The sequence below is a fragment of the Vidua macroura genome, chromosome 4 (genome assembly GCF_024509145.1).
Source record: "Vidua macroura isolate BioBank_ID:100142 chromosome 4, ASM2450914v1, whole genome shotgun sequence".
Taxonomy (NCBI): Eukaryota; Metazoa; Chordata; class Aves; order Passeriformes; family Viduidae; genus Vidua; species Vidua macroura.
The window spans coordinates 30510132-30522307 of record NC_071574.1 but is presented as its reverse complement, the minus strand read 5'-3'; positions in this window follow the sequence as shown (position 1 = coordinate 30522307).

The window sequence follows — 12176 nt, the reverse complement described above, 5'->3', positions numbered from 1 at the left end:
AACTTTTTCAGCATTTAAAAATACGAAACAATGCTTTGGGCACTTCCTTGACCAATTATGACGGAAATTTTTTCTATCTGCTGATTTTTAAAAGTGGAAACTTAATATAAGCTGTGTTACTATTGAAAAACGTACCATTCCATCAAATCTCACCTGTCATTAGGTCCTGTCCTCCTTGTGTGAAACATACTGAGGGTAAAGCAATTTGCATTTCAGTATAGTTATGGATGTTTCTCATAGATTCCCTCAGTACTAGACAAACACAATTTTTAGTGTTTCTCTTTTTCCCGAACATTTATACATCACTGTTATCCTCCCCCTAGCCCTGAACTATGGAGGGCATCACTCATTTGTCTGATTCCCCAGCCCAGCTCCACACTGCTCCGTTCCACCCCACTGGTCTCTCTCTCTGATCACAACTTTCACACTGAGGTCTGCATTTGCCACGGCCACTGCCCAACACCTGCTCACTCACTTACAGCCAAGCCTTTCTGTGGACACTGGGTTCAGGGGTGCAGCTGCACCATGGGCTCTGCTTTGGCCCCTCTGCTCCCTCACCCCATTTGGTATTTCCCTCTTCTGTTTGTCTGTGTGCCCCTTGCTCTCCTGTTTGTTTTACACTTTTCATCAGTTCCTGGTCATTTCCTTATGCACAGTTTTGCCTCAGTACTTTAATTTTGTGGGTGGGTTGAATTGCAGGGGATTCAGACCATTTCATGCCTACATTAATGCAGCCAAAACATTATAATATTCCAGTTCATGAGTATTAACTGTACACCTTCCGTTGATGCACCTTCATTTTCCCTAAAAAATGTTTTTCACACAATCAGTTCCTCTAACCCACAAAATAAAAAGGAGAGCCACCAGACAGCAGATAAGATAGTAGCAAACTTTCAAAATTATTTTATCACTGCTCACTACAGAGCACTTAAGCCTCTGTGGTAATATCCTCATTGTTAACCTGATCTGAGCCAACCCATCTCACTATCGTCTTGCAACATCTACCAGTAACTGATAAGTTATCATCCTTCCGTAGAAAATGAGAAAAAGCACGGACAGGAAGTGCCTCCCACTATGTATTGTTCTAAAATGTTTCACAAATATGATGATCCCTAAGGAACTGCTACCTCTTCTTCCATTTTCTTCAATCATTTCAGCAATTATCCAGCACTTCAAGACAATTTGACATCTTATTTACAGCATGAGGCCTTTTTGTCCTGTAGAAAAGCTACAGACCCAAAGGAGGATTTGTCTGAGAAATACATAGGTAATAAGAAGGGTAATTAAACCCAACACCTCTCCTAGATATGCTAAAAATCAGTATCTTAACAAAATAGAAATAACTACTCCATAAAGTTACAAACATAAGGTTGCTGATATTACCGGCAGCTAATTAATTCCATAAGAGTCCTGCACTTGTAAAGCACATAACCCTAACATTGACCTCAGCAAAAAGGAATATTCTTTTAGTTTCTAGAAAATCATAAGTTATAGATTCGTAGATAACTCTTGGTCTGAGATTTAAAAAATATTTTTTTTTTGTAATGCTAAACTCATTGGGGACCCTAAATTGAACTTTTGTCACCTTTCTTATGTGAGACTGCTGTATATTCAACTGTTTTGTTATTTTGTAATGTAAATATTTAAAAGACACAATATTACTTAATTGTATATAAGAGACTGAGATTTTAAACAGCTTGTTCTAATAAAGATTTTAGTGTCTACAGGTTCTGTTTTTTCCATAGTCCTGCTAAGCCACTGAAGTCTATGGATGCTAATTACTTGTTATTGATGCCACAATTACGCAGGCCTGAGAAGATGTGCACAACTGGTACATAGATATCTTATATATCTTAGATATATATCGTACATAGATATCTTACTCTTGTCAGCTCTCTAAAATTCAGGCAAAGCCAAAAAAAAGAAAAAAAGAGAGAGCTGCTTTATATTTCATTATATTTTTGTTGGGATATTTCAGATTGTTTATCTCAATAGATCAATTCTGACTCCAGAAAAAGTAGTGAATTACTTCCATGATTTATCCTTGGGTGACTGTTGCCATCTTTTTTTAATGATCAATAATTTCTCAGGTTATTTCAGTTAAAACACTCAAATGGGAGTCTCCAAGCTGATAGAACTGCTAAAGTAATTTTCAGTGGATTTAAGGGAAAAGGAAGAAAAAAGATTAAAAAGAGGCATGTATTTCCAACTAGAAAATTAGAAAATATTAATAAAGTAAAGCATTACTTTCATCTATTTTTACAACAGACAATTTCATTAGAGAGGTGTATAATTGCCTGGGAATATCCAGAAAGCCTGAGACAGTTTTATTCTATTTAATGCTCTTAATGTTCAAACAACCTCAGTACGAGAGCATCATAGCAATGACAAGGCAGACACCAGTCACCTCTTTCTCTCTCTCTCTCTCCCTATTTCCTAGACAGCACATCAGCAAGACACTTGTCTAAGGTACAGACTTAGAAATCTGCATTTTGGGGCTATGCTTGTTTAGTTCTCAAGGGAGGTGCAAAAGAGGACTTGACTACTAAGTCCCAGAAAATGTTGTGACACCTTAGGGAATAACACACTTACTCTCCTGCCCCAGACACTTGCTCTTGCCCCAGTCTGCCCCTCCTAGTGCCATGATGGTGGCCCACAGCCCAGGGGCTCCTCAAATGTGCACTAAAAGAAGGCTGTAAGGGGTCGTGGGAGACCTGGCTTGGCAGCAGGTTTGAGGGGTGAGCAAAGGACCCATCCTGCACCAACATTATCTGCAGCAAACATGTCAATACATCCCAAGCACTTACTCTCTGTTTGGCTTTAAGAATGGTTAAAGTTGTACTTTCTGTGAATATCAATGACAAGAAAATAGTTGCAGCATGGTCTGACACCACAGCACCGGCTGCAGACTCCCAGTCCCTTCCAATGAAGTTGCTCCAGGTCTGGCTTTGTACTGGATCAGTCCTCTGGCCTCATTTTGAGTAGGATCTCACAAGTCCAGTAAACCATTATAAACGGGTGAATTATGCACCAAAGCAGTGTCTTTCCAGACAGTGGCTGAAATCTCGCCCAGCTCTCAGAAAAGGAGCTATTTTGGGTGCCCAGCTCTCATTAAAGGCGCATTTTTGGTTTGCTGGGGTCTCTCTCAGCCGTATCTCGGCTCAGGGCACCCACTTTGCTCTGCCTAGATGCATCCAGCTCCGGTCCGAAACGCTAGTGTGACTGCCACCCCCAGGAGGCAGTCCTGACCTGCAGCTGCAGAAATGCATCTCCTGCACGGAACCCTGCCTCCTATTACCGAGAGAAGGAGCCCGGGGCTGGGGCAGCTTGCCCTGGCGGCAGCACAGGGACAGGAGAGGGGGTGTTCTTTCCCCACTGGATCACCCGCTTTGCCCCCCAGGGTTTGGCCCGGGGTCGGACCAACCGAGAGCAGCAAAGGGGTACCCAGCCAACACTTTGTGGGGAGCAGCGCTGCCCTTCTCTCCGGGGCTCGCTGCTGCTGTGGGGCTGCTGTAAGGGCGGTCACCCCGCGGGATGAGGCTGCTCAGCTCCACAGCCACAGGAAAACTTCCCACGAGGGGGGTCACCCACACACCAGATGTACATGGGAACATGTGTTTTTGACTCCCACAGAGCACGAGAGCTTTGTAATCTTCAGCCTGACTAGTCATGCAGACCAGTCCAAACTATACAAGAATATTCTTGTGAAAGCATTGAAAATTATACATGCAATTTGTATTTTGACCATTTTCCTCAAACAGGACTTCTTCCCAGTACAGACTGCAAGGCTGGGCCTGATTCTTTAACTACATCATTTACTTTCCAAGTATATTAACTTAAATAATTCCTAATAAGATTTTGTAGAAAAACAGTGGCAGTTTAAGAAAGAACAAAAAGATACAAACCCTTTAATGACTGGAATAAACACAAGAATTTTCTTTAGGGAAAATAAATGCTTCTTATCCACTAGGCTGTATGGTGCTCGTATAGGAAGTTAAAGCAGAAGCAATCACAGAGCAATTTCCATGAGCAGGTTTATTAAAGAAGTCTTGTTTTTTTTCAGTCACTACACAGACCTATCAAAGAGGTCTGTCTTTATTCAGAGGGAAAATAGGACTCATGGAATACTAAAGTGGAAATCCTTCTGAAGGTGGCTCATCCAGAGTTTGGATGACAATGCTAGAGGGGTACAATAGCATTGTACAATTCCTACAGTGGTACAATAGCACTGGTATAGGTGCAATGAGCTTCCCTGCCTGGGGAGCCTGACTGCTAAAGTATGCAGATAAAAGGGGTAATGAAGGAGAATTAATTAAGTGGATGTATAATAAGGAGTTTATAACCCTAGAGGAAAAACAAGGATTTGTACAGCCACGCATTAGGCGGATTCACAGAAGAGATTTATTTTTAGAAAACACATGAACAATGAAAGGCCTCTTTGCTGAAATTAAAATACTAAGGTTAACTGTACTGCTAACACTTAATTTAACCATAGATAATTCTTTCCAGTTTTCAGCTTTGTGAACAGTTCTGTAGGACAACTTGAAAATATAAGAGCAGAACTTGTCCACTCATAAAAGACCATAGTCTAAAAAGGCCAGATCCTTGTGTTACCTCACTTGAGCCAAATCACTGAACTGAAAGCACAAACCAGAAGGAGGCATGAATCGAAGTATTATCCTTGTGCATTCCAGGAGCACGGGAAGAGCTGAGGTCTGGGGGAGGACTCAAAGGTCCAGGCAGGCAGCACAATAACTAGCTCCTCTCTGTTTTATTTATTTATGCACAGAGTGCATCTATTCTGTGAACACAAGATTAGTCACAGGATCCTCAAGTTATTACTATTTATGGATATACATGTTAGCATAAAATACTACCAACCCCAAACTCCTCCCTCAGTTTTTGATGAAGAGTTATTTATCTATTAATAATTAGGTTTAATGCTCCCATATACTAGACTTCAGTACTTGTTTACACTGCTTCATGCCAAAGCTTCAAATGTATTATAGGGGAAGTTCATTATTTTTGATTTATAATTATCTATGACAGGAGAGATCTTAGACAAGAGCAGAAGAGGGCGGGAAATTATCTACTCATCCTCTATTTATGCAACTACTAAAAGAGGCATGTGATGGCTTTGGCTTCAATCCAGCTACCATTAATCTCTATAGGACTCTTTCTATGACTATCATACAAGAATCATGGAGCCCTTGTTTTTTCTTCTACTAACTCAGGTGTAGACAAGCCATTGCTTTCAGTCTACAAATATCCCAAGATGGTGCCTCATGGGCAATGAGCTACCAAGTGACAGAACAAAACTTCTTGTTGATATATGGCATTATTTTTCTCCTGAAAATAAATTCTCCTGTAGCCTTGGTGATTCATTTTCCTCCCATCTCCATATCATTAACTATCAGCTGTGAAAGTCAACTACACTAGTGCAGCTCTGGGAAACCCAAGCCAAAAAAAACCACCCCAAACCAAAAAACCCAATCAAAAATAACCAAATCAATCAAAACTTGTTTAAAACCAGTGACACTTGACAATTCAGTCATGCCAGCTCTGGAGCCAATTTGTTCGCCGTGCCCCAAGCAGGGGTGCACCAGCAGCAGCCACCTTGCCCCCTCCTCATACCCAGGCAGGCTGGTCCAAGGGCTCATCAGTCCAGGGGGCTTTGGCAAGTGCTTCCACACCCCAGTCAGTCCCAGACCCCCTCAAGCCCCAACCCTGCAGCACTGTGGCAAATATGACTTGACAAGCAAGCCTGGCACAGTCTCTGCCCAGCTCACTGCATCCCTTCTCTGACTGTCCTCATTCATCAAACCTCACAAAGGCATGGAGCAGTGAGGAGTTTGTCCCCACAGGAGACACACTGGTCAGACATCTCCAGTTTTATTATTAGGGTCTTTCCCACATTACATGGAGAGATGATTCAAAGTAGTTTGTAATTTTATAGTCTTCAGCTCTTTGCCCCAGCCAGTATCTATGTGGTTTTTCCTCCTCTCAGTCTATTAAAAATGCCACGTACAAAAGCCTAACAATATCTTCCTCTCTTCTAGAAATCCTTTTTAGAGTTTTGACCTCATCCACACACATAAGCATTTTATTCCCAGTAGCTGGTAGTCTCATTACCCTTGTCTTACTTTGGACCACAAATTTATGGTTTTGTTTGCTGTTTTCTTGCATGCAATACTGTGCCTTATTTATTTTCCTGATATTTCTCCGCCTGCTGTCTTAACAGAGTCCTTGATCTTAGAGAGACATGGTCTACATCTTTTTTGCTTCAAAAAAGAATACTTCCCCTAGTGATTTTCCAGCAATAAACCTCTAACCTCTTTCAGAGTAATATGAAAATTCACATATATTTTTTTACTTTCAATCTGCATATTCTTGCATTTGTGCATATAAAATATTTTACACTTGAATATAAAGCTGAAATTAAAAATAATAAAGCAAATTAATTGCTTGCATCCTCCCATCCATTCTAAACTACGTTTATAGAATTTATTCCATTACTACATGAGCATCTCACTCCCTGGCTCCTAACCCAGCTGCCTTATAAACATAACAAAGCTTTCCTCCTAGCATAATTTGCTGCTCTGTTTTTCTTCCCCTTTCACCTCACTCTGCAACCAGATTATCCATAGGGAGTGGCACAGGGCTGCAGCAGGGAGCTTTGCCTGTCTCTTCTGGCAGCAGGGGATAATTCAGAGCAGGATGGAGTCTGTGCCAGGTTATACTGGGGCTGGGTTTTACTCCTCCTAGGTTTGAACTGGGAAGAAGCAGAAACATGTGTTAAAGCTCTGTCACTCCACCCGTATAAAGGATACTGAAATCACTACCCAGTTGTGAATTCAATTTGTCATTTTTTCTGAGACAAAGGCAATTGAGGCTTTATACCACCCCCTTCCCCAAGGCAGGGTCACCTTCCGTAGCTGTGATTCCGTGTGGTGATTTTCCAGCTACCTGCCTTCCCTCCTGGGCAGCCAGGGTGGGTGGTCACACAGCTTCCAGAGTAGGGCTGCACACCTCCTCTCACCCAACCCAACAGCTTCAGCACCTGATCTGTCAGTGCTGGGAGCTACTGACAGCATTCAGCCTGAGCAGAGCAACTAAGAGTGGCAGAGAGAACATTTCAAATTTGCAGCACCAGCAGCATTTGAAAGGCAGAGACACAGGATGTCTATAAGCAGATGGGGGAGAAGACCTTTATATACAGATTACACAAACACAGTTAGGCCTGTATTCATTATTAGTTTTAAGATAAAGCCAACAGGGTTGTTACTCTTTTCCAGTTAAATCTACACATTTTCAATCCCAAGATCATGCCTAAACCAACGTGCTTTAAATAGAGGCAAATGTGTCCACCTGTACTGTTGAAAGCAGTTGGCAGTTAACACAAGGGAAATGCTGGGATGGGGATAGGTGGGAAGACAAGGCTGGCTCAGTTCACATCCAAGAGGCAGCATGCATGAAAGACCCTGGTGTAACAGCCCAGAAGAAGAGGGAGGGGAAAAGCAAGAGCCAAAGAATTCAACTGCTGTCTCAATAAATTCTTATTCCATAAAAAGGCACCAAAATTAGATCTACACATCATGATAGCTTCCTTTATATATAGGCATGTAGTTTCTAGTGACTGATAAGCAGAACAGAACTAGTAAGCAGAACAGTTGCTAATTTTATTGTGAAAAAAAACCCAGAACAACACAGTGATTTCAAATTGTTCAGTCTGAAAGTGACTAACACAGAGTGAGAAAAGGGCTTCTGATTACAGCACCTGCAAGAAGCTCTTCAGGCTCCTCACCCCTGTAAATGTTCTTTCAGCATTGAATGTGCCTAGAGCTCTAGAGTGCCTTGATTGGATGCCATTAGAAGATATTTCCAGACAGATGCCTTAAACAAAGCCTGCAATTCTCCAAATACAAATGTGCCATAGTAAGAATGTTTATATATGAAAAAATAATTCTATTTTTCAGATATTGCCTTGTCATGTGACATATTTCAGTTGAAATTGTAGCATTTTATATGTCTCAACACTGGGAGATTGTCACCATAAAGCATTATATGCTGAATCTATAGTCAATATTGAAATAGTCAACAGATGAAAGCTGGAGCTAGACAAATGTGAAGCAGAAATAAGAAACATTTTGAATTAAAAAGAATAAGTAACCTAGGATTGGGATGCATTTGTTATTCTAAGATTTCTTCTAAAGAAACCTCACTTTCCCTTCATGATCTAGGAACTCTGAACTACCATCAGCTGCTGGCTAAAATAGAGACATTTGTTTGCTAAGCCATGGTTAGAAGAGTTTGTAAAATCTCTAAGATCCTGCAATTATGAAGACGCCTCCTGTGCATGGTCTTCTCTGCACTTTGAAAAACTGTTTTTCAAAGCCATGAATATGGCCAGAGGATGTCAGCACAGGTGAAAATCCAAGATCTGGGAGTTATAGGCCAGGCTCATTCCTTGAGTTTCACTCACTTTAGATTATCTAGAAGTCAGTAAATTAAGAGTATTTGAACTGCGAGCTAGGGCTTTTTTTGAATGAGTGTTTTTGGGACTTGTGATCCCTCAGCACATATCACACTGCACTAAAACTCACAATGAGCCTCTTTGCTGAGGCACCCATCACCAAGTTCCACCCCAGCCCCCTGATGGGTGATACTACAGCACATTCCTCCCTAGAGCTCCTTCTCCAACTCACTCTACAGCAAGCTCCCGCTGCACTTTCTACATTCCTGTTGGGAAAAAGTGCTGTCAAAAGATTTTATCCACTTTCTAGCTATGCAAAGGCAAGTTTCATCTTTACTTCTCTGGCCACCGACACCTGTCAAAACATGAACATAAACATTTCCAGAGTTTGCTGTCTTCAGCCTTCTTCCTATGTGGAAAAGAACTGCCCAAATTTGAACCCATAGCCTACTGCTTGCCAACATGCCTAACTGAACAATCACATTGCTGTTAGATGTTCCAGCTGTGCTATTCATTTATTGCCACTGGGTTACTTTACCAGAAAAACACACAAAGTTCAGTTTGGAGAGTCTTTCATGTTTGGGGATGGGGGGAGGTTTGTTTTCTTTTTTTACATAACTGAAATATTTCTTCCACTTACTTTTTAACCTTCAGTAGTTCTGGTTTTTTTGCTAGCCTGCTATGTGTGGTTGCTCCTTAGTTACCATGACACCCACTAATGTGCAGAAGGTTAGAGCCCAAGAACAGAAAACAGCTGAGTCACATGAGAAGATGGACAAGTTGTCAAGCAGATAACTGTAAAAAGCACGCAGAGGCTCCTTGGTTGACGTAAATCAGTGTAGCACCATTGAAGTCAGAGTTATAAATCTCTCCCTCTGACTTGGTAAATACCTTCAGGGATCTGAGCTGCACCTGCAATTCTGTTGATGTAGTTGAGCTTTTAGGAACTACAGCTACAGATCTCTGAAATAAGCACAAACACAGATGTAAGTATGTAATTCAGCATTTATTGGAAGATATTCAATGACTTTCCTGGAGGTATAACCAAAAAAAGTGAACGGAATATGAACACTGAAAGAAAAGCAGAGGTGAAACTAAATCTCAGATCCAAAGGACATGGAACAGACTTGAATTTCAGGACACAAGCTTTCCCCTGCTTCAGTCAGAGACTCAGCCCCCAATATCAAGTGTTGAAAATCCAAGTGACTGATAGGAGTTTCACATTTTCCTTCTTGTAGGAAAGTAAACATTAAGAAATGTATGGTCTTGCAGCTTCTGTGTTAGAAGATCAGGATATACCCAGCTTGGAAGGCTTTGTGGCAGCTGTGGGATGGGTAAGTTAATGATGACACTGCATGACATATTGGATTGCCTTTTTATTTAAATAGGTAAAGTCCTAGCCCTAGTAAGGTCAATGTGAATTGTGCCAACAGCCTAGGAAACTCTGTGTTATGTTTGCTTTAATAAGCATTTAAAAACCAAATGAAGCCTTTGGGAATGAAACACAACCTGCCCCATGCTAGGTTCGACTGTGGGCTGGGTTTGGCAAATTCCTCCTTCCTTGGTCACTTGTTCTCAGGTGGGCTCAGTGCACCAGCCCCCAGCATCACCACATCAGAGAAGAAAAAGGTGCAGTTAGCTGACTGAGCTCCAAAATAAACCTCCTAAGAAAGGGTTATTTCTGATCTGTTTTTTATTGAGGCTGTACAAAAAGCTTGCTATCGCAGCGAGGGTGGGGACAGGGCTGTGCAGCAGGAGGTGAGAGGGGCCCCCAGGGCTGGCATGCTCCAAAACTGTAGCATGACACTCAGTGCTCTGACCTCTGCAATTGCATGGGGGAAAAGCCCAGACTGTGTTTCTGCTGCCAAATCAGGGGGAAAAACTAATATAGACAGGACTGTTTATAAAGAGATCCCTAACAGAGTCTGAGATTTCAAAGCATTTTTTACTACTCCTCTACCCTTGAGTGAAAAATCAAACCACTGAAACTGATTTTGCCTTTCCAGATTGGCTAGCCTAGCTGATCAGACAGTGAAATGACGGGGTTTTTACTGGTATCAGCATTAACAGGAATCCAGAAAGCCACGCCTGTCTAGCAGCAGTTACTAGGGATCATCATGCTTTGTGTACAGTATCATTAACACACCAAATGAGAGGCTGAAGGAAAGGCTCCTGATGCAGCCTGGGCTCCCACAGGAAAGCAGCGATGCTCTCTGCTGAGCCTTAGCATGCTGCTTTTTTCCTCCACAGCCTTGTATGTGTGAGTTTGTGTTTTTCCTACTCCTGTCCACTACAAATTCTACTGCTAAAGTGTGCAAAGAGGCACTGCAAGCAGTGTCAGGAAACAGCAGGAACTTTTCTTGAGCTGTAGCAAGTGTTTTCAGTTCTGTGTCACTGAGGCATCCTCCCAGGAGGCCTGATGAGAACAATGCTGAGCAGCACTTGCAAAGTATGAGAACTGTCTAGATTAAGGCACCCAGCACTATTAATAGTCATGCAACTGATCATGTATTATAACTCCAGGCCTTTTTTCTCCTACAAATAACAAGAGTCTTGAAGTTCCTTGATGATTTAGAAGTTTTATTGTACAGCAGTAGCCTTCTGAGCATCAGTGAAGATGACAATTGAGAAGATGTTCTGGATAAGGAATTTTTAAGTTGTTTTCTAGTAGTGCTTCTGCTAAAGGGCAATTCTGCAAAATAACATGTGTAGGTTCATTGCTTTGCTTAATAGAAACAGTGAAGAACCTGAACCAAACAGAGCTACAGAAGAGATATTATGTTATCTTGCTTTTGTTCAAGCTTATGACGTGGTTCAAGCCCATTATACTTGCCAAGCGACAATAAATATTTGACCTGTGAATGCTAGAAGGGAATTCATCCTTATTTCCTCTCCTCGGATTACATAAATCTGAATGACAAGCTATTTAATCTGGGTAATAGTTAACAGTCTCTGATTGCAGCTGTTAATATTACCCAAAGGAATACCAGTTACTAGTCAAGAGAGCCATGGTAGCACCTTGCTAATGAGATCCATATTTGAGGGTACTCAGACTAATAGTTTGATTCCCATAAACACATTTCAAAAAAAAAAAAAAACAAAAAATTTGGCATTTATAATAACAGGGTCAGTAAGAGGGTCCAACTATATAAGAATCTTTTACATTTTTGGAGACTTACTTGGACTGCCTCTGAACATCCTGGAATTGCCTTCAGCTTTCCCTCTCAGGCACCTGAGACTACTTTTTACTTCTGGTAAGAAATTGCTTTCAGTCTGGTTTCTTCAATTAAAATTTTTAAAGCATTTTACATTGCATGATATAGCCCTCATAGAACAATCACCTCTGAAAGTGCTGATGACCTTCAGAATAACTCTTGCAAAGCACTAGGGAATCAAAAGTGTGTTTTTGTCTTTTCTCTCTCTAAATTTTGTGTTTGTTTGTATTTCAAAACTCTCTTTCCCACTGATATTTGGAGATGTCTAGTTTTGCTGTTTTGGAAAGAGGCTTTATACTGCAATGCTAACTTGTAGATATGAGATAGATGGAACATAATAATCTGAAGGGATCACTTGCCACAGCAATTGTCACGGCTGTAACACCTTCTCTGTTCAGGGTTTCCTTTTTTAGTGGAAAAATATAGTATTCAACACAAATTCATGGTATCATTTTTTTCCTCTCCCTTGAACCAGGGTCATCCCTAGG